General features: G+C 37.0%; 1 long non-coding RNA gene across 2 annotated transcripts in view; it reads left to right on the forward strand.

Moving 5' to 3' along the window:
• The window catches only part of LOC143669842 (uncharacterized), a 56,369-nt gene that overhangs the window by 15,943 nt on the left and 15,987 nt on the right, over nucleotides 1–24,439 (forward strand). Inside the window, exon 3 of one of the 2 annotated variants that reach the window (XR_013169090.1) lies at nucleotides 9,192–9,282. This is a non-coding gene — a long non-coding RNA (uncharacterized LOC143669842). Of the gene's footprint in view, nucleotides 1–7,859; nucleotides 8,144–9,191; nucleotides 9,283–24,439 lie in introns of those variants that run through there. The other variant, XR_013169089.1, reaches the window with a different exon arrangement.

A 24,439-nucleotide genomic window follows, 5' to 3' on the forward strand; every position in this document is an offset into this window, starting at 1 on the left:
CCAGGTTACTTGTTCAAGCAAATATTGGCATGACTGTTACCGTGATGATATTCCATAGTTGAATTTACATCATTGGTTAGTTGATTGCATCTGGTTTCCTATTGGTAGCCTGTCCTACAGAATTTGGACACATTAGGCTTCAGAATCACCAAAGTTTCCTGCTTTTGGCCTACCCTCAGAATTTGGAATTACCAATCTTCACAGCTGTGCATGAGTCAATTCCTATAATCTTCCTTTCCCCAACTTTAAATATAAATACACTTCTATCAGTTTTGTTTCTCTGCAGAACCCTAATCCATACTTTTCACATAATTGTTTCAGATTCTGTCCTTTCACCCACTAGAACTTCAGGTCTTCACAGTTAGAAATGTTACTTAATCATCGTTATAATCTACTACAAAGAAGCATGTTTGGCATTTAGTGGGGGGCTCCAAAAATGCATATGAAGTCATGCAAATAGGTATTCCAGGGAGAAGACATGCTGAGTAATGGAAATAAGGAATGGGAAGTGGGGAGAAGTGTGAGCAACTCCAAGAACATGAGGGCCTTAGATATAGTGGAGGAAATGGCTCTAGGAAGAAGGCTGAAAACAGTATTAATCTATTCTAGCCAGTTAGAAAGTATAGCAGTCTGAAAAAAAGTTTCACTTTAAGTGTCAAGGACAACACCAATTGATTATTTAACCACCAATGTCCAGAAAGCTGTTTTTACATAATTTTTGGTGGGAGAGTAAATGGTCAAATTGCACCCTCCTTGCAAGTACTTATACTTTTCTTGCACTGGCCTCAACATGGGAAGCCAGGGGAAATTTTTAATCTGTTGACAATGGGTTAAAAATAAAAAATACATTCTGGAAATTTGATGAAAGCTGCAGGGTAAATGCTATTTTAACATTAGAGGCTGCAACAACAAGACTAAATTCTTTAACTTATGAAAAAAATGAAAAGGATTTGAGAATCTTGTTTCTAATGACGTAAAAAGAATAATGTTGTCATTTAAATCAGTCAAACTGAAACAGTCTGCCAGACACTATAAAAAGCAGAGTCCCAAGAGCAGACAGAGAATCCCTTTGCTTTGCACAGGGTGTCAAGAGGAAAATGTTTTCTCCCTCTTTACCGTTATAAAATAAGTAAATACCACAGTAAGATGCAGAGCTCTGCAGAAGGAAAAGACTAAAATTTTTTAACATTGTCTGACTTTGTTATGATATGTTATGAATCACTGCTCAGGTAACCAAGGCTAGTGACAATTAAAATGATCCTAGCCTATGGCGATATCAAGATGGTTCCTTCTAAAAATACTTAAAATGTATATGTGAACTTTTTCCCTCTGCTAGGCTCCTTGTCATCTGCATACTCTACTTTTTTTTTTCATTGTTTAACATCAACTTTTAAATTTTTTTCCTTTTTTTATTAATTAAAGAAAAAAAAGAAATTAACCCAACATTTAGAAATCATTCCATTCTACATATGCAATCAGTAATTCTTAATATCATCTCATAGATGCATGATCATCACTACTTTTAATTTTTGTGTCCCAGAGCTCTTTAAAGGCCGGTGAAAAGGAAACATAAAGTTGGTCAAGTCACAGATTTGAAAAAAATCCTTTATAGGGAAAACTCTGGGTAAAATTACACATGCTTGCATAAAACTTGAAACTGGAAACCAGGTGACAGCACACAGGAAGGAAGCAATGTAGTGTTAGAGAAATGCCGGAGCACAAAAATATAGGAAAGTGAGAATGCTCTGGTGCTACATCTCTGTGTTCCCTGCACACCCCTGGAAGAAAACTTTGAAATGACAAAGTGAACCTTTCCTTCTCTTGCAGCCTGAGCTCATATCCACAAATCACAGAACTAGAATTCACTAGAATTTGTGTTAAATCATTATCAGTAAACTTAATAGAGTAATGACAAACTCGTGGCATTGAGGTATCTCTGTCAGCCTTCAAATTCCCAGATACGGTCAAAGCTCATTTTGCTTTTTCTGTTATCTGGCTGTTTCTTAAATCCTCTTGAGAGAAGTCATGACTTTTAAAATGACTTGTTGGATGATGAAATAAATGGAATTTATGAATATGTCTTCGTTTCTAGAAAAGCTCCCTATGCTGAATTACTGAACAAAATGAATCTTAAACTTGTGTCTAGGGATGACTACTAGCAAAAATGAAGGAGTCTCATATAAAAGGCACCCAAATGGTGTGGCAGATCTTACAATCTATTCATGATTGTGACTGTGACTGCTATATGCTCACCAAAACTGGTCTAATTTTCCTCATGAGTACAAGCTATATTTGCTAGTCTTTCTTGCTGTTAAGTGCAGCCATGCTGCTGCGGTTTGGCCAACAGAATGTGTGTGGCAGTGATATTTGCCCCTTCCAGGTTTGCCCCATAAACATGAGCTTTCTCTCCTCATCTACTGGTTGAAGGAGGAAAACATGGAGATCACCTAGAGGAGGAAGGAGCCACAGATGGAAGGAAACTGAATCCCTGCATGGCCACTTGGAAGGCATCTCCCTTTTCACACACATGAACTTTGGACTCTGCATGAGTGTAAAATTTCCATTTGTTAAGCCACTTGAATTTGAGAGTTTGTTAAAGCAGGTTGTATCACAGCAAAATAGGCTGAGTACTCGTATACAGTTTGAACCTCATGGCTTGTTTGTCTTTATCTGTAAAGTAAGCTTACTATCCACCTGTCCTCTTTAACATAGTTTTGGGAACTCTTAAATGAAAACATTTAAGTAGCAAAGTTTTGAAACGCACAATGGACAAGTTGTGATTGCTTTGATATCTGATGCACCCTGGCACAATCTCCAACTGCCTAAAACTTTTGGTAGCCCAGATGTCCTGTCTGCAATAGGAGCAACTGGTTCCCAAACACAGCTAGGAGATATGAATCTCTGCTTGGACTTTCTTAGAGAGTATGGTGACCCAGTGGTGAATGAATTTCTCAGATTTACTCCTGAGAGAAGGGCTGTGCTTTTGTTTTCCAATTGTGTTTTTTGCAGAGAAGAAGAAAGGAAAGCAGGGGGTTACTCCAGATAGCAAACAAAAGCACTAATGTTGACTGAGAAACATTTCTGAAACCATTTTCCTAGGGGTGAGGGTAGTTATCTCCTCTATTAAGAATCTTTCTGCTGCTAGGGACTCTGGAATATGCAGAGTGATTGCTTCAACTACCTGTTCTTTATCAAAAACAAGCATCCAAGAGAAATAGAAGCAGAGCCAGCCCTAACAGTGAGGGAAATAAATGGAAACCTATGTGATTTAGTTTGACAAAGACTGAAGCGTCTGCCTAAACTTCTATTGTGTTTCCTAAATTGGCACCAGAAAATGGGAAATTATCTAAGTATCTAAAACTTGTGGGGTTTTGACTCCACAAGTCCCTTGATAAATGCACAGGCTACCTTTGGGAATTATCAAACTCTACCTATTACAGACTATTACGCCTGATGGATCTCAGAAGTTATCTCGTTTCATTTGACCTCAGTGGCCCAAGATGAGAGACAGCTTGTGCAATGTCAGACTGCAGTCAGCACCAGAGTCCAGGACTCTTGAATTCCTTTCCAGAATTCTTTCTATCTCAGCACACTTTCTACCCCTATCCAGACTTTACTGATATTCTGAAAAGCAAGGATTCTTTAACCTTAGCCTTGAGTACATGGTTTCTGTGCCTTATAAATATCAAAATATTGCCTATACCCTTGAGTGTAACATATATCATTTTATATACTTGCTTGTTTTTTGTTTGTTTGTTTGTTTTCATTTGGTTTTGTTTAGAGTATCAGTAAGACAGAGAAGATTCCATACATTCTCTTCCTGCTTAATAAATCTGAACATTATAGAGAACAAACTTATCTCACATATATGAAAAAAATTTTAAAAATTACATTCTTAGTAAGAACCACATCATAAAAAATATTAATATACAAACATCAGATTTGTTTGAAGGCAATAAGCCTTTCCAGTCACCATAAAGAAAGAGGTAGTATAGGGTAATGGTTTGATAAACTTTGTCATGCTATGATGAGTAGATGCAGCACTCTTCAAGATATGATCAAAAGACACTACAAATAAGCATAACTCTTGACTTCTACTGCTTGCTACATGCTAACTGAAGTTCCAGAGATATGGCTACATCACTACAGATGCATTTCTGTGCCAGAAGTCAATGTATACACTCCAGTTTAACATGCAGTTATCTGAAGGCTTTACCTTCCTTCTCAAATCCAAACTTGCTCCACCTACCATTTTTTCTATCTCTATTAATGTCAAATGGCAAAATTGCTCAAAAAAACTAAGTTTAGAATTGTCCTTGATTCCTCTCTTTTTCTTACACTCCACGTCTGGTCAATTAGCAAATCCTGCCAGCTCTACCTTCAAAATATATCCTAACTATGATTAGTTCTTTTCATCTCTACAGTCACCCATAACACCATCATCTCTTGATTATTGCTAATGATTTCTTCATTGATATCTCTGCTTCTACTCATATCTCCCTCAGTCTATTATCCCTAACCAGAATGATCCTGTTGGAACGCAAGCTATACATTTTCGCATTTCTCTGTGCCCAAACCCTCCAGTACCTTCCTGTCTCTCTTGGAACAAAAGCTGACTGCAGAGCAACACACAGGCTCTCAAACTTTGTCTCCTACTCCTCCACCCCTCACTCAGTCCTATAACACTGGCCTTCTTACTTCTTCACAGTCTTGCCAGTCACTCTTCTGTCTTCAGACAGTGTGCACTTGTCAATCTCTCCATCTGGTACACTTTCTCCCACATACTCTCATAGCTTACCCCATCACCACTGGTTGTTTCTCAGTGAGGTCTTCTCCAACCATGACATCTGAAATTGAAACCTCTCCTGCCCTGCCTGCCTTCACATTCCATATCTACCATTTTATCTCCATTTTTGAATCACTACCTAACATACTATAATATTTATTTTTGTTGAGCATCTGCTAGCCTCACTAGAATGTAAACTCATTGAGGGAGGGTATTTTTATCTATCTTGCATATGGTAGCATCACCAATAGAATAGTGCCTGGCCCCAGAGTAACAATAAATAGTTGTTGAATGAATTAATGAGAAAATGATGAGTAGTGGAAAAACTAAGTGCAACTTTGGGATTTTAATAAGCACTTATTTTTCAGCTCTTCTTTGAGATCAACTCTAGGGTAAAGGGTCAATAGAACTCTTTTCTGTCGTAGCACATTATTGTCTTATTGTTTCCTTTGAATTTCAGTGATAGAATTCACAGGTGCTACTGCTTACCATTATTCCTGCCCAGTGTGTCTTATATTTGGCTGATGTACGTATTTGCCTTAATGGCTGGATTTTGAAGCCATCTGAGTTAAAACCTTGCTAATATAACCTGAAAGACTGCTTTGTCTCTCATGTCTCATATTTACCCCCAAAATATTCCTCCTGCCTTCCCATCTTAATTGAAATATAAATTTTTCTCTATATCAAAAAAGGTTGTGGGGAATTGTGGCGTATTATTTGGGATTGGAGCCTAGCAGCCCTTAAAAATTTTTAATCTCACTCCCTATTCTTCTTACTTGCAGTCTCTCCCCCTCCTGTCGTGGACCGCCCATTTCCGTAGCCCACCACAAAACCGCAACCCTTCCTGTTCCTAAGCCTAGCAACTGCTTCTTAGCTTGTGTGGTTGGCTACCCTCCCCTGACGTACATGCCCCGACTCCACCCCTCCTCAAAACTGTATATAACCCGAAGCTCACCGAGCTTCAGGGTCCCTTAGCTCTTGAGCCCCCGAGCACCTAAGCTCTTACCATGTAACAATAAAAAGCTTTGTGCCAACATTTGGTCTTCGGCTCAAGTCTTTGGGTCCCTCGGCAGCTTGCTGCTGAGTTCCGGCGCGCCTTAGACCCCATCTTCAGAGCTCTGAGTTAACCTTTAGCAGTTAGAGAGTTGCCCCCAAGCGGTTGCCTTCCGGGAAGAGGACCGCAGGGAAGTAATATTGACTGCCAGTTCTCTAGTGTCTCCCCCTTTCCCCTCTCCCTTCCCTGAATATCTTAGCGTTCTTTTGGCTTTCCTGTGTCATTTTCAGAATTCTTTTTCACTTTTGTTTAATTCTCCCTTCTTGGAAGTTAACTCATCCACTGAAAGCCCAAACCAGCTTCCAATTATAGCTAGAATGACATTTAAGGTCCTTATCAAGGACAGTAATGACCCAAAGGTCTGACCCTTATTTCTTCCCTGACCTTTCTCCGATCAGTCTCTGCCTATTCTTTCTCAAATATGTCAAATACTTTCCTGTCTCATGGGTTTATACACATTTTACTTCTGTATAGAATGGTTTTCTCTAGATCTTAGTATGGCTGCCTCTTTCTCATGATGCAACAAATGTCTTTAAAAAGGTGTTCCCTGAACCTCTTTTCTAGTATGTCCCTCAACTAGTCACCCTTCATTCTGTAATTGTTACCAGACAAAGGCCATGGATTCTTCTGCCCGATGCACTCAGTAACCAATTGCTGGGACACTGGGATTTCAAAGAGAGAAAGAGTTTATTATTATGTGCATAGTAGGAGAGCAGATGGCCTAATGGCCCCAAATCTGTCTCTCTGAACTGTAGTAATTTGGGTAGTTTTATTAGAGGAAAGGTGGGCAGGATTTAGAATAATGAGCACCATGGTCCCAGATGGTGTAATTAGAGGTGTTCTGATTATTGAGCATGCGCAGATTGATTACATGCTTAGATGTATGAAAGACTTGTAGTTTAAAGTTTAAGCTATTGTGCAGGTCAGAAGGCCCCATTTTTGGTTAGATCCAGGCTAGGTCATCAGGTTAACTTGGGACTTGGGGTGGGTTAGTTCTGGGTGGACCCAACAAACATCAGGAGCTATCTTTAGTGATTAAAGACTCTAAAGCTGAAAAACTCGATAACTAGGTGCAGATGAAGATTAGTCACAAGGTTTTACAATCACAGGGGCAGAAGATAAGGGCTATGCAATCATTATCAGAGATCAAGGCAGCTGGATTACAATTTAGAGATTTCAGATATTTCCCTTTCTAATATGCCAGAAAGCAAAAAGAATACTTATATAATGATTCAGTAATCAAAATCATCCCATAAATCCTGATTTCTCTGTTACAATTCCATTACCTTACTTTATTTTTATAACCATTGTCATTCTCTTAAATACATTTTTCATTTATTTACTTGTTTATTTCTTGAATGTGAGCTCTCATTAACATCATCAGGGAAGATTGTGAGGAAGCAAGACTGACTGCCAATTCTCTAGTGTTTCCGCATTTCCTCTCTCCCTTCCCTCGATATCTTGGGAACAGTAGAAATCATAGCATTCTCTTGGCCTAGTGTTTTGGACAATGCCCAATTCATGAGCAGGTACCAGTAAATGCACTTTCTTCCTATCCTCCTGCTTCTGTCTACTAACTTCCAGATCACTCGTTGTGCTTCTAATGCTCTGTGTGTGTGCCAGGTCACGTTAATGGACTACTAAATGCCCTATCTATAATTCTTTGAATTTATCTCCTTCAATGTATTTCACCTCCACTCCACCTCAGCAAATCACTTTCAGAGCCATATGTGACCTTCATCTGAAACTTTAAAACCACCTCCCTTAGGCCACAATTACCTATCTTCCTATCACTTCCCTTTCTCAATTCCTACCGAATCCTTCCTTAAACCTCATATTGATTTGAAGACTGGTCTTGAGATTGAGAACCCTGGTTTGGAATCTTGGTCTTGGTCCTCATTCTAGTAGGGGTAGACCTATTGTAAGCAAGATCTCTTCAAGATGTTAGTTCAGTGAAGGTGAGACCCACGTGAATCAGGTCGGATTTTAATCTAGATTACTGGTGTCCTTTATCCGCAGAGAGAAAGTCAGACAGAGAGAAACCACGGGGAGCAGCCAGATGCTGGAAATCTATAGAACCTGGAAGAGAAAGGAGAAGACACCACCATGCACATCATTGCCATGTGATAGAAAAGCCAAGGGCCAAGGTTTACTACCAGCCAGGTGCAGACTGCCTTAATCATCAGGGAGAAGAATCATCTTGCTGACACTTCGATTTGGGGCTTCTCCTTGCCTCAAAATCCCCATTGTTTAAGCCAAATGATTGTATCATATTTGTTTTGGCAGCTGGGAAATTAAAACAAAGACCCTTGAATCCTTTTTCTTAAATTCACTTTCCTCTTTCATCTGCTTGCAACTCATAACTAAACATTTCAATGCACCCTCCCAAGCATTTTTAACAATCCTTTGTTAGATGACTTTGCATTGAATTTACAATGTTGATGTAGTGGGCTTAAAATAACAGTGTTGCTTTCTCTCATCTTGTTTCAGGATAGAGAGCACAGCTGGAATTTCAGCTCTGCTTGGTAATCCTTTAATTCACCCTTAATGAGCTGTTTCTCATTCTTCAAGACAGATTCTCTTCTTTCCCCAGGACTCCAACTTTATCCTTATCATCTTCATAATCAACATAAGACCTCATCTTTTATAATGAAAACAGATGTCATCAAACATGCATTCTTTCAGTATCCCACCTCATTACTTCCAAGGGTATCTAAAGCATCCCATCATTGAGTTATTCCACCTATTTCAGACTAAAATTTACCTTCTTTTTTTTCATGTTCAGTATATAGTACACTCTCCAGTAGGTGTTTGTTACATTTTAATTTGAATAAATGAAATATCATTGAATGGGCTGTTCCAAGTTTCATTAGCATAAATCGGGATGCTCTAATATTCTGGAAACCATGACAGGTGGGCTCAGACAGATCTATGGTCTAGAATACAACAAAGCTAAATACTAAACCCTTCTGACTTAGTAAAATCAGTATTTAGAGAACTTAGTCCTGCTGTTACTCTAGGCCCTACACTTGTGCATGGTTTAGTGATACTCCACTGGCTGTGGAATCAGGAGACATAATTTCAAATCTTGAGTTTCCTACTAGCTTCACTGGCCCTCTAGACTTCCATAATAACACATGCAAATGCAGGGGCTGATAACCTTTAATCTCCCTTCTGGCTCTAAAAGTCCATGATTCTTTTACTCTTTTGTTACTGTATCAAGTTGACAACTCGAAATAAGGACTTTGTTATAGAACAAATGAACCCAGGTGAAAGGAAATATATCTAATATGGGATTTAAGGAGAGAGAGCACCAAAGACATACTGAGTTTACTGAACTGTTTTGTACAGGCCTGGTTATAACAGAAGACATGAAAACTTGAGGCTTGACCTTCACTACTGGTACTTATTTCATAAAGCAGCAGTGGAGAGGAGAATCCAGGTAGGAACATGCATAGTACACCATGCAAAAGACTGATATATTTGTTTTGAAGCAAAGGGAAACCATTAAAGAGTTTTAGGCAGTGACGTAGATTTTCATTCTGGATATTAAAGATACACTCTGTCTGTGGTGAATACAGGAGGACCAGTTAATCCCAGTTAATCTCTCTTTTTTTTTTTACATGGGTAGGCACCAGGAAATGAACCCTGGTCTCTGGCATGGCAGGCAAGAACTCTGCCTGCTGAGCCACCATGGGTCAGACCAATTAATTTTCCAATGATTTTTTAATGGACTGTATGATGGAGTTAATTATTGATTTTGAGTGTAACTACTCTTAATTTTCTATTTAGTCACTTTTTAGTTATGTTCAAGAAAGCGAGAAAGGAAAAAGAATGGATTAAGTCATTGTCCTCATTTTTCTTGGAGTATTAATCTGTGTTTTCACCCACCACATAAACAAAAGCCATGGTTTTAATCATTACTTGTAAAACTTGTTATAGTGTACATTTCTGTTACTTGGTTCTAGCCCTGATGCTTCATATTAAGCCCAAGAGAAATATGTGTAGAGCTCTGTATATAGTATTACTGACAAGATCCTCTGGGATACAAATAAGTAGAACCATATTTACCCTCCTTCTCAAGTAAATTTTGTCTTTCTGTGAATTGCTGAGGTTGAGAAGTGAATTCAGATGACAATGTCAGTAAGAAAGTAGGTATTTCTAGGTTATTATTTACATTATCTCTTTCTGTGTGTATACAGTATACACAGTATAAAATGTATTATTTATTCAAGGATACAAGTGCATAGACTTTTAGTATATTATTTTGCAAAATGTTGAGCACCATAGAAGGAAGAGAAAAAGGATGCATTGGGGCGGGCCATGGTGGCTTAGCAGGCAGAGTTCTTGCCTGCCATGCCGGAGACCCGGGTTCGATTCCCGGTGCCTGCCCATGTTTAAAAAAAAAAAAAAGAAAAAAAAGGATGCATTGGAGCACTGTCCTAACTGGGTTTATTGATCAGAACATGTTGTTAGTGAGACCAAAGTGGTATACTCCATTTCCATCTGTGATAGTCAGTTTTAGAGGAAGAACATTTCTGCTTCTGGCATCTAGACATGAACATTGTCATCTGTGTTTTCACAAGGAAAACTAGGCAAGAATGGGTTAGTACACACTTTTCCCCCAGGAAGCAGGGGCATGCCTTATGAACATGACAGCGACATCTTTCCATAAAGTGAAAAGTATTTTTTTGCTTATATGTTTCCCTGCCATTCTATCAGTGGTTTGTGCCATTACTGATTACTGAAATGGAATTCTTTCAAAGCTGGGACTAAGGTAAATGATTTACACCACAGTTGAAAGAAAGATGGATGCTTAGTAAATAATTTACAGCTTTTAATGAGCCAGCATCACTTTCAGTTGAATTTAGTGTGTATTTGCTTAGTAGCCATGGGGTGCCTGGCATACTGCAAATGACATAGCACCTACCCTTACAATGCAAATGGTCAAATTTGGACAGAAATACAGCCAGATAATTTCAAATACTGACAAAATACACTTTAAGCATTGCGTGGGTTGAACACAGCTCCTGTTAACTATTGCAAAAAGTGTTGAAAAGCAAAGCAGATGCAAGTTAAAAAAAAAAAAGCAGTGCAATTGCCCTTTAACTTCCCCCAAACTATCACCAAAAATGATGTAACATATTTTTATTCACTGTTTTCTTGAAGGAACTTCTGCATCACCATCCTGAAAATTCCATTCAAATTTGTTTAAACCACATAATTTTAAATACCTGTAAAATTACCCAATCCAGTCTCTTCAGCCTGATGGTATAGGAAATAACCTATAAAATTAGAAACAATTTCTGTTTCTTTTTTTCCCTAGCAAGAACAAAAACCTGTTTTGATACTTGAATATTCAGTTGTAATTTGTGAATTGTGTACCCCTGTTGTAAAGAATATTTTTACTCCTTGTACAAAGACATATCAGATGCAATTAGAGGATATTATATTGTCATATACATCAGAGGAATAGCAGTGGTATTAAATCTTCCACATGGTGCTCAGACAGAATGGCATCCAAAAAAGAAATGGCATTCCTCAAGAACCCCTTTTCACCTTTCAACCCCAGGGAGCCTCTTTATGTCTGAGGAAAGAGATTTGCAAAAGTCAAATGCAGAATGGGCTATAAATTGTCATGAAGAGTGAAGGGGAAGGAAGGGATTTTCCTGATGTCTGCAGCCGCACCCTCCCAAGAACCAGAAGAATGTGCTGATTTTACAGGCTTTGTTGATCTTCCATCGACTGTGAGTGTGGGAAGGGAAGGTGTGATAGATGAGACAGCCCATTTAAGAGTGCAGGCATTGGTAGGCGATAGTGTTGAATGATGATGACTAGAAAACAGTTAACGCACCATCACTTGCACATCCTGATTACTGACACGACACCAACCAATGACTCTTGAAGTCTGGAGGTACTAGGATCCATGTTTTATCAGCAACTTGGAGCAGAATCTGTAGGGCCATCAAATGCCAATCTTTATTGTATTAATTTTCTATATTTCATATTCATTCAGATGAAAACATAATGAAACTTCAAAACAGTATAATCATATCACGGTATGTGTAAGCCTAAATTCAAAGACAACCTTGCACTTTAGATAATGTTTTGTGTCATTCAATAAGACATGTTCTTTATGCTGCATTACACCAAAAAAAAAAAATAAAATAAAATAAAAAATAAAAAAAGCTGGAGAAAAATAGCAATGCCTATGAAACTTTTCAGATGGATGCCTCTCAAAATCCTCAAACACATTTTTCATACATAGAAAAGTTGTCTCCATAAATGGGAAAAGAAGCTGATCTGGAAGGAAGCGAACTAAGTTTTCCTAACTTTAAACTTACACATATCCCAAAATGTATTTTTCAGTTTATATGCCAGATTCTTGTAAATGTTATTTATTCATTTAATATCTTTTAATTGCCAGGTACTGTTTAAAGAAATAATGATAATGCTATAAACATTGCAGATAAGCTTACTTCCTTCATAGAATTTAGATTCTTTTTTGGGAAACAACAAATGAACAAGAAAAAAAACAAATGAATATAGACAAATATGGATTGTGATACAGATTATAAAGGAAATAGAGTATATAACAGGCATTTATTGGACATCTATCATATGCAAAACTATGCACTATGTGCGTTCAGAACATAAAGAACAATAAAAAAGTATAACTCTTGACTTCAATGAGCTTACTATATTTGTAGGAAAAACAAATCTTTAATTCCTTTTTTGCTTCTGGTCTTTTTATTGAGGGTATTCTGCAAAGCTCGGGTCCTTTGTCACCAAGTTAAACACACACACACACACACACATGCACACACACATACACACACACACTGGCCCAGGAGTCAGAGAAGCTGAGGGAAAATGCATGGGAAGGTAGAGTAATTTTAGGCCCAGCTGCTGCTTCATATCAACAAGGTGAGTCAGCAGATCAGCAAATTGCATAAGCTACCAAAAGACTGCTGCTACCCTTCAACCTTCTAAATCTCTCAAGAATTCCCCTCATTTCTACCCAACAGGAAACATACAATAAATGTAATTCTGGAAAGTGTAACTCAATGTAGCCAAGTTGACACATCACAAAGCCATCTGAGGCACTAGGAGAGTATTATTAAGATTAAGACATTTTTTCCTTCCTTTGCAAAACTGACCATTTTCAGATTAAATGGTTGGTTTAAAGGTAAAGATATATACTTGTCACTGAGAAATTATGATTTAAGGGATGATTTTGATTACTGAATCATTATATAGATACTCCTTTTTGCTTTCTGGTATATTGGAGTAGACAGCAGGTGTATTAGTTAGGGTTCTCTAGAGAAACAGAATCAACAGGGAACACTCGCAAATATAAAATTTATAAAAGTGTCTCATGTGACCGCAGGAATGTAGAGTCCAAAATCTGCAGGGCGGGTTGTGAAGCCGATAATTCCAATGGAGGGTCTGGACGAACTCCACAGGAAAAGTTCGCCAGCCGAAACAGGAAGAGCCTGTCTTAAAGGCTTTCAGTGATCAGATTAAGCATCACTCATTGCAGAAGACACTCCCCTTTGGCTGATTACAAATGGAATCAGCTGTGGATGTAGCTGACATGATCATGATTTAATTCTATGAAATGTCCTCATCACAACAGACAGGCCAGCGTTTGCCCAACCAGACAAGCAGGTACCACCACTTGGCCAAGTTGATGCATGAACCTAACCATGACAGAGGGAAATACCTGAAATCTCTAAATTGAAATCCAGCTGCGTGGATCTCTGATAAAGATTGTATAACCTTTATCTTATGTCCCTGTGATTGTAAAAACCTTGTGACTACCTTTATTTGCACCCACTTATCCAGTTTTTCAACTTTAGAGTCTAGTAATCCCTCAAGACAGCCCATAATGTTTGCTAATCAGGAGTCCTGGGTCCACCCAGAACTAACCCATCCCAAATCCAAAGTTATCTTGATAACCAAGACTGGATCTAACCAAAATGGGCCTGCCTGACATGTATAGTACCTTAGACGCTAACCTACAAGTACCTATACCTCATTATGATATTAAAAATCATACCCATCATTATATGAAGCTTACCATTTTCTTACCTGTGTTCTGAGACTAAGCATGTAATCTGTCTGTGCATGCTCAATAAAAGATCACTACTAATTAAATCAGCTGGGACCACTGTGCTCATTATCCTAAAATCTGCCAATCTGTTAAATTTTATAAAACTATCAGAATTACTGCAGTTTGAGGAGAGTGATTTTGGGCCAATAGTCCATCTGATCTCCTGCTGCATACCTAGTAATAAACTTTTTCTTCCTTTGACACCCCAGTGTCTCAGAATTGGTCGTTTGAGCACATTGGGCAAAAGAATCCACCACCTTTGTCCAGTAACAATGTGGCAACCCTGAGGCTCTGGAGCTCCAGCAGAGCAGGTAAGCCAGCTAACTGAGCCTTTTGCAGATGCTGGACTGAATTTACTCTAGAAGCTTGGCAATAAGGGTTTCTCTGTTCTACCCACAATTCAGAGACTTTTAGTGCCTTAAGAAGCTTCAAAGAGATAAACAATTTCCAGTTCCATGTCTGACATTTGGCTGGGCAAGTGGGTCCTCAGGGTAAAAGTGGATCATGGATTAAATATGGCAGTTCAAGTCCCTTTGGACCTGACTTTAAGACCCAGTCCTGCTTTCAGAATGATCCCAGTTGTTCTGACCTTTACAACTTTCTGTGTTCTGGGTGTCATACTGTATGGGATTTGAAGCCCTGACTTTAATTTGTCTGTTGAGTATTGTGGTAGTTAGATTCAGGTGTCAACTTGGCCAGGTGAAGGTGCCTAGTTCTATTGCTGTGGACGTGAGCTAATGGTACGTGAACCTCATCTGTTGCTCATTACATCTGCAGTCAACTAGGAGGAGTGCCTGCTGCAATGAATGATGTTTGATTTAATTGGCTGGTGCTTAAATGAGAGAGCACAATGTAGCACAGCCAGAGCAGCTCAGCATACCTCATCTCAGCACTCGAAGCTCAGCCCAGGACTTTGAAGATGCAGAAAGGATTCACCCCAGGGAAAGTGAGATCACCCTGTACCTTCCCACGTAACAAAGAACCACAGTTGAAAGTTAGCTGCCTTTCCTCTGAAGAACTCTATGTTATCTAAATAAATCCCCTTTTATTAAAAACCAATCCATTTCTGGTGTGTTGCATTATGGCAGCTAGCAAACTAGAACAAGTATACTAGGAAAAATGAGTAATCCAACAATTAATTGGTATTTAATGAAATTAAGTAAGACTGTTTAAGTGCTAGCAGAATGTTACCTAAGTAAAGTAAGAGTTTAATGCTTGTTTAATTGTTAATCAGTGTATTAAACATTTAATACCTGTTTTTTTTAAATATTTGTATAACAAATCTTCACAAACATATAGTCACAAACATGGTATACAACCAATGGCTCACAGTATCATCACATAGTTGTATATACCATGATCATCTTTAGAAAATTTGCATCACTCCAGAAAAATACATACAAGGAAAAAAGAAAAAACTTATACATCCCATACCTCTTACCCTTCGCTCTCATTGATCAATAGTATTTCAATTTATTTTACTCTTATCATATTATCCCCCATATTATTTTTCAATCCATATATTTTACTCATCTGTCCAAACCATGGATAAAAGGAGCATCAAATACTAAGTTCTAACAAACAGAGTCACACTGTAAAAGTTATATCATTATACAATCGTCCTCAAGAATCAAAGCTACTGGAACATAGCTCCACAGTTTCAGGTACTTACCTCTAGCCAATCCAATACACCATAAACTGAAAAAATATATCTGTATAATGCATAATAATAACCTCCAGGATAACCTTTCAACTCTGTTTGAAATCTCTGTCACTGAAATTTTATTTAGTCTCATTTCTCTCTTCCCTCTTTTGGTCAGGAACGCTTTCTCCATCCCATGATGCCGGGTCCTGGTGAATTCCAGGAGTTCTGTCACACATTGCCAGGAAAATTTACACCCCTGGGAGTCATGCCCCACATAGTGGGGAGGGCCATGAGTTCATCTGTCAAGATGTCTTAAAGAGAGAGGCCACATCTGAGCAAAAAAAGAGGTTCTCTGAGGGTGACACTTGGGTCTAATTTTAAGTAGGCTTAGCCTATCCTTTGTGGGAATGTTTGATAGGAGTGAAACCTAAGATCGAGGGCTTGGCCTGTTGATGTGGTTGTCCCCACTGCCTTTCAGAATATCAGAAATTCTCCAAATGGGTAAGTTGAATATTTCTTCCTTTCTCCCCAGTTCCCCATGGGGACTTTGCAAATACTTCTTTAATCAATGCCCAAATTACTCTGACATGTATCAGGACATCACACTAAGGTTGACAAGCCAACAAAACCTTGCACCCTATTTAATATCCCATGTACTTATGGTGTTCAACTAAACTGACCACATTTTGGTAATGTGCTGCCCAAAATATAAACTTTGTTCGAAATGAACATCTTTTCCTTGGGTCTCACACAGAAGTTGATGTTTTAAAATATGGCTGATATCATCCTTTACCCTGTATTCTGATCTACCCCAGTCCTATTCAGATCAGCATCATTCATGTCTTTAGTTGAGGTATTATCTCTTTTTCAAGTTTTTAAGCTGTTCCCGTATGGGGTACTGCTTACTTTCATTAGTTTCAGAGTGCTAACTCTGAGACTCAGGTGGCACATAAATACCCAAAGTTTCTGGGAATAACCAGGTTATATGCAAACAGCTCAGTATCTCAGAATTCAGAAATAACAGTTACAACCCCTGAATATATGTGACTGCTGTAAGAGCTTACAATCTAAGACTTTTTACAGAAGGTACCAACCTGGTAACCCATGCTCTCAACTTCATTTAACCAAGTTTTTATGTTATGATTAGTCCCTATGAGTGAGGCATGACAACATTAGACTTTTTTCTGACATTTCATTCAATATATAGTCCTTATTCACCTAGTTGCATGCCTTACTACTTCAATCCTTCTTATGGCCTCAGTAGTACATTGTATGTATACACCATAGTTCCCTTCTTCCATTCCTCAATTGTTATACCCTTAGGCCACTTCCATCTGTTGTGAATCTGAACACTGCCACCATAAACACCAGTGTGCAAATGTCCATTCATGTCCCCACACTCAGTTCCTCCAGGTGTATACTGAACAACTGGGTGGCAGAATCATAACAACCCCACCTCTAGCCTCCTGTGGAACCAACATACTACCCTCCAAGGAGCTTCACCTCTCATTTTCCCTACCAATGGTGAATGGGTACATATTTCTCTGCCCTTCCTCTACCACTTATTTCTCAGTTCACTTTTTAATAGTTTTATTAGCACATCATACAATCCAACCTCAGTAAACAGATAACACCTTTGCCAACATAATTTATATGAATACATTTCCTTTTTTTCCACAAATAATCCATACCCCTACCCCATGACCCTGACCTGTTGAAATTTAATTTTGACATAATGACTATATTACATTAAGGGAAGAATATTACAGTGTTACTATTGACTATAGACCCTAAATGGCATTGATTGTACTTTTTCCCGCATGCCATCCCATTTTCAGCACCTTGCAAAGTTGACCTTCATTTGTTCTCTCTCATGCAAAAATATTTTTTTTTGTTTACACATGTGATCACTATCATTGTTCACTCTAGGCATTCCTAGAGTCTTTATCCTCTATCTTTCCTTCTGGTTCCATCTTTACCCCCAGCCCTTTTCCCGCTATCATTCTCACATTCAGCTTCATTCAGTATACCTATATTATTGTGCTACAATCAAGTAGTATTGTGTTATTCACCTCTGAATTTTTACAATCAGTCCTGTTGCACAACTATATTCCTTCAACACCAAATGTCCAATGTCTACTCTACTTCTATCTCCTGATAACCTGTGTCCTTAACTTCAACTCTCAAATTTCACTCATTAATTTTAGTTCATATTAAGGAGACCATATAGCATTTGTCCTTTTGTTTGTGGCTAATTTCATTCAGCGTAATATCCTTAAGGTTCATGTACATTGTTACATGCTTCATGGCTCTATTCTGTCTTATATCTGCATAATATTCCATCACATGTATATACCACAGCTTCTTTAGTTAATCATTCATTGCTATAAACATCAGTGTCCAAATGTCTGGTTGTGTCCTTGCCTTCAGTTCCTCTGACTATATACCCAGTAATGGGATTGCTGGATCATATGGCAATTCTATACTTAGCTTCCTGAGGAACCCCCAAATTCCCATGCAGAATGGTTGCACCTTTTTACATTCCCATCACAGTAGATAAGTGTACCTCTTTATCCACATGCTCTCCAGCATTTGCCATTTTCAGTTTTTTTTAATGTGTGTTTTTTTTCTTTTTTACTAGTGGCCATTCTAGTGATTGTGAGATGATAATCTCATTGTGGTCTTGATTTGCATCTTCCTAATAGCCAGTGAAGATGAGCATCTGTTCATGTGCCTTTTAGCCATTTGTATTTCTTCTTCTGAGAAGTGTCTGTTAATGTCTTTTGACAATTTTTTAATTGAGTTGTTTGTCTTTTTGTTGTTGAATTGAAGAATCTCTTTATATATTGTGGACACTAAACCCTTATCTGATATGTGGTTTCCAAATATTGTCTCCCATTATATAGGCTGCCTTTTCACTTTCCTGACAAAGTTCTTTGATGCATAAAAGTGTTAAATTTTGAGGAGATCCCATTTATCTATTTCTTTTTTCCATGTTCCTGCTTTGGGTGTAAGGTCTAGGAAACCACCTCCTATTACAAGATTTATAAGCTACTTCCCTACATTTTCTTCTAAAAAATTTATGGTCTTAGCTCTAATGTTTAGATTTTTGATCAATTTTAAGTTAATTTTTGTATAGGGTGTGAGATATGGATCTTCTATCTTTTTTTTTTTTTTTTTTGCATATGGATATCCAGTTCTCCAAATACCATTTATTGATGAAGGTGCTCTGTCCCAGATGGGTTGATATCTTATCATATATCAATTGTCCATAGAAGAGAGGGTGTATTTCTGAACACTCAATTTTATTTCATTGGTCAGTATATCTATCTATCTTTATGCCAGTACCATACTGTTTTGACCCCTTATCTTCATGATATGCTTCAAAGTCAGGTAATGTGAGAGCTCACAACTCATTTTTCTTTCTCAGAATATTTTTCACCATTTGGGGCACCTTACCCTTCCAAATAAATTTGGTTATTGACTTTTCCATTTCTGCAAATCAAATTTTTAGGATTTTGTTGGTATTACCTTGAATCTACAAATCAACTTGGGCAGAACTGACATCTTAACTATATTTAGTTTTCCATTCCATGAACATGGTATTCCCTTCCATTCATTTATGTCTTCCCTGATTCTTTTAACAATTTTTTGTCATTTTTTACATATAGGTTTTTGCATCCTTAGCTAAATTTATTCTTCAATATTTTATTCTTTTCATTGCTATTGTAAATGGTATGTTTTTCTTGATTTCCTCCTCAGATTATTCATTTCTAGTGTATAGGAAGGCTTTTGATTTTTGGGTATGGATCTTGCACCCTGCCACTTTGCTGTACTTATTTATTAGCTTTACTAGCTTTGCTGTAGTTTTTGGGGGGATTTTTGGCATAAAGTATCATGCCATCTACAAACAGTGAGAGTTTTACTTATTCCTTTCCAATTTGGATGGCTTTTATTTCTTTTTCTTATTTAATTGCTCTGGTTAGAACTTCCAGCGCAATGTTGAATAACAGTAGTGACAGTGGGCGTTCTTGTCTTGTTCCTAATCTTCCAGAGAAAGCTTTCAGTCTTTCCCCATTGAGGATGATGTTAGCTGTGGGTTTTTCATATATTCCCTGTAGCACGTTGAGAAAGTTCCCTTCTTTTACTATTTTTTGAAGTTTTCATCATGAAAGGTTATTGAATTTTTCAATTGCCTTTTCTGCAACAATTGAGATGATCATGTGGTTTCTCCACTTTGATTTGTTGATGTATATTACATTAGTTGATTTTCTTATACCAAACTAGTCTTGCATACCAGGAATGAATCCCACTTGATTATGGTGTATAATTATTTTAATGTGCTGCTGGATTCGATTTGCAAGTATTTTGTTGAGGATTTTTGCTTCTATATTCATTAAAGGGCTTGGTCTGTAATTTCCTTTTCTTCTAGTAGCTTTATTTGGCTTTGGTATTATAGTGATATTGGCTTCATAAAATAAGTTAGGTAGCTTTCCCTGCTCTTCAACTTTTTGAAAAGTTTGAGCAGGATTGGTACTAATTCTTTCTTGAATGCTTGGTAGAATTCACATGTGAACCCATCTGCTACTGTACCTTCATTTTTGGGAGCTTCTTGATGTCTGATTTAAACTCTTACTTGTGATTGGTTTGGTGAGAACATCTATTTTTTTCAAGTCAATGTTGATTCATGCCTTCTTTTCTAAGAGGTTGTCCATTTCATCTATGTTGTATAGTTTATTAGTATGTAGCTGCTTATAGTAACCTCTCATTACCTCCTATTTCTCCAGCGTTAGTGATTATGTCTACTCATCCATTTCTGATTTTACTTACTTGCATCTTCTCTGTTTTTTTTTTTTTCCAACCTAGCTAAGGGTCCATCAATTTTATTGTTTTTCTCAAAGAACAAACTTCTGGTTTCGTTGAGTTTCTTGATTGCTTTCATGTTCTCAATTTCATTTATTTCTGCTCTAATATTCATTATTCATTTCCTTTTGTTTGTTGTGGGGTTAGTTTCCTGTTCTTTCTCTAGTTATTTCAAGGAAACAGTTAATTCCTCAATTCTTTCACTTTCTTCTTTTTAAATATAGGCATTTAAGGCAATACATTTCCCTCTCAGCACTGACTTTGCTGCATTCCACAAATTTTAATATGTTATGTTTCCATTTTCATTTGCCTCTAGATATTTGCTGATTTCCCTTGTAATTTCTTCTGTGACCCACTGACTGTTTAAGAATGTGTTGTTTGGCCTCCATTTATTTGTGAATTTTCTGGCCCTCTGCCTGTTATTGATTTCCAACTTCTTTCCATTATGATCCAAGAAAGTATTTTGTATGATTTCAAACTTTTTGCATTTATTGAGACTTGCTTTATGACCCAACATGTGGTCTATCCTTGAGAATGATCCATGAGCACTTGAAAAAAAGGTGTATCCTGCTGTTGTGAGGTATAATGCTCTATAAATATCTGTTAAGTCTAGTTTATTTATTGTATTATTCAAATTATGTTTCTTTATTGATCCTCTGTCTAGATGTTCTGTCCATTGATGAGAGTAGGAAATTTAAGTGTCCAACTATTATGGTAGATGTGTCTATTTCTCTTTTCAGTGTTTGCCTCATGTGTTTTGGAGCACTCTGGCTCAGTGCATAAATATTTATGATTGTTATGTCTTCTTTTGAATTGTTCCTTTTATTATTACATAGTGTCCTTCTTTGTATCTCTTAATTGTTTTATATTTGAAGTCTAATTTGTTGGATATTAGTATAGCTACTCCTGCTCTTTTCAGATTGTGGTTTGCATGAAAGATCTTTTCCCAACCTTTCACTTTCAGCCTGTGTTTATCCTTGGGTCTAAGATGTGTCTCTTGTAGACAGCTGATAGATGGATCCTGTTTTTTAATCAATTCTACCAGTCTATGTCTTTTGGGGAGTTTAATCCATTAACATTTAGTGCTATTACTGTAAGGGCAGTACTTTCTTCTACCATTTTGCCTTTTGAATTTTATATGTCTCCTCTATTTTTTCTTCTTTTTACCTTTACTGATAGTCTTCATTTCTGCACTGGGTGTAGACCTAGCAGGTTGTCAGATGTTCCTATGAAGCTACATAGTGTATATTTTGTTAATGTAATCTGGTCTCAAAATTATTTAAAGTGATAACACTACCATTACAGCTAAATTAAAGATATTACAGTTACAATTGTTCTGCAAAAAGTAAAAATGGAATGAGATAATAAATTCAATCCTTTATTTGTCCCTCTTGAAAAGTATTTCTGTGTCTTGTGTGAATTTCTATTTGTGTCTGTCTGCGTGTTCAATGTAGATTCTTATACCTCTGGATGATAATAACAAATTAACAAGTATTCTTCAAAGAAGAGGCTTCATTAGAAATGCTTAAGAGATAAATAGGCAGTTTTATATAAATTTTATATAAATTGTAGTTCTGAAGTTAAAAGAGCAAAAAAAGAAGGAAAAGCTCTCTGAAGAGCAAGACTCAAAATCTTAGTTTTTTTAAATTATTATAAACACACCTGGACACTAGAGAGAAACTGTCCCTGGAATATCCCTAAGGCAGCAGAAAACTGCCAAAGGGATATATCTGGAAAAAACAAAGACCATTTCCAGTTGTCCCAGTCACAGCTTTTAGTGAAAATAGGTCTGACAATTGAAAATAGTTAAGAGAAGGGCATAGGAACTCTCAAAACCTACCAAGTCCTCACTTACAACTTTCAACCAAGCCAGGTTTCATTATTTCTGTGCAACCTGTCCCTCCCCAAAGGTCTAAACACCTAAAGCAGTTATGAAGAGAGCACTAGGTACAGAAAGATGGGGGAGGTGTGTTTTAGAATTCTTCCTTTACTGGGCTTGGAGGTTAGAAATGGTAAGCAAAAAATGCTATAGAATAAACTATGTTTGTTAATATTATTTTTTCCAATAATACCTCTGCAATGGTGACTGCAGCATCATTATTAAAATATAAATAGCCTTGGGATAGGATAACTGAATAAAATCTAATCAGCAAATTTCAGTAAGTAAATGAAGGGTCTTTGAGAGATATGGAGAAGTTTTCCTGGATTTAGGCTTGGGGCAAAATAAACAATTGCAGTATATTTTTAAGAGCTTAATAGTCAGTGTACTTTTAAAATTGTTTGTAATTTTAAGATATTATGAAAACAAACAGATTATTTTTAACCTCTGATAAAAGGAGTTTTATGATAAAATTTTGATTTGAACAAATGTGATTTTATCCTGCTTGGGTATGTTCTTTCTAAATTTATTCAAGCTTAATAATAACATAAACTAGTATTATAAGTATAGTCCCAATATTACTTTTAAAAATAGCCAAACTAGCCAAGTTAGGTTACATGAACTGAGCAATGTATCTGGTACATAATGACATATAAAATATAATAAAATAAGAATATGCTGATGCTTCACATATATACTATTTAAGGAATCAGTTAAGTTTAGTAAGTAATATAAATGGCTTTTTTTATAACTTTGATTATCAGGATTTCCAGAAATCTAGCTTTTAGTCTCTTGGCCATTTGTTACCTCAGTATGTTGAAGAATTTGATTTTGTAGTGGCTTTCTTAATGTCAGAGAATATATTTTTGTTAGTAGATGCTGTCATAAATAGAGAAAACCTAATTCTTAGTTTCAAACAGTTTATATTCTAATTAAAATATACAGGTACTAGCATAGTGTAGGACAGTAGTAATAAAGGAATATAAATGCTGGAAAAATTTAAAAAGCTGATAGATAAAGATATCCTGAGAATACCTCATAGAAGAGACGACACTGGTAAGACTTTTAAATAAGAAAGTGGCATTTAAATAATTAGACTTTGAACTAGTTTTTATAGAAGTCAGAATTTAATTTTGTAAACTAACATGTTTCTGGTATTATTTAGCACTTGGGAATAATGCTGTGAAAAATTTGTTTTTTTTTTTTTCCCTGCATATAAATTTCTTAAATATTGAAAAGCTGGTCTCTGGCATGGCAGGCAAGAACTCTGCCTGCTGAGCCACCATGGGTCAGACCAATTAATTTTCCAATTATTTTTTAATGGACTGTATGATGGAGTTAATTATTGATTTTGAGTGTAAATACTCTTAATTTTCTATTTAGTCACTTTATAGTTATGTTCAAGAAAGCGAGAAAGGAAAAAGAATGGATTAAGTCATTGTCCTCATTTTTCTTGGAGTATTAATCTGTGTTTTCACCCACCACATAAACAAAAGCCATGGTTTTAATCATTACTTGTAAAACTTGTTATAGTGTACATCTCTGTTACTTGGTTCTAGCCCTGATGCTTCATATTAAGCCCAAGAGAAATATGTGCAGAGCTCTGTATATAGTATTACTGACAAGATCCTCTGGGATACAAATAAGTAGAACCATATTTACCCTCCTTCTCAAGTAAATTTTGTCTTTCTGTGAATTGCTGAGGTTGAGAAGTGAATTCAGATGACAATGTCAGTAAGAAAGTAGATATTTCTAGGTTATTATTTACATTATCTCTTTCTGTGTGTACACAGTATTATTTATTCAAGGATACAAGTACATAGACTTTTAGTATATTATTTTGCAAAATGTTGAGCACCATAGAAGGAAGAGAAAAAGGATGCATTGGGGCGGGCCATGGTGGCTTAGCAGACAGAGTTCTTGCCTGCCATGCCGGAGACCCGGGTTCGATTCCCGGTGCCTGCCCATGTTAAAAAAAAAAAAAAGAAAAAAAAGGATGCATTGGAGCACTGTCCTAACTGGGTTTATTGATCAGAACATGTTGTTAGTGAGACCAAAGTGGTATACTCCATTTCCATCTGTGATAGTCAGTTTTA

The sequence above is a fragment of the Tamandua tetradactyla genome, chromosome 26 (genome assembly GCF_023851605.1).
Source record: "Tamandua tetradactyla isolate mTamTet1 chromosome 26, mTamTet1.pri, whole genome shotgun sequence".
Taxonomy (NCBI): domain Eukaryota; kingdom Metazoa; phylum Chordata; class Mammalia; order Pilosa; family Myrmecophagidae; genus Tamandua; species Tamandua tetradactyla.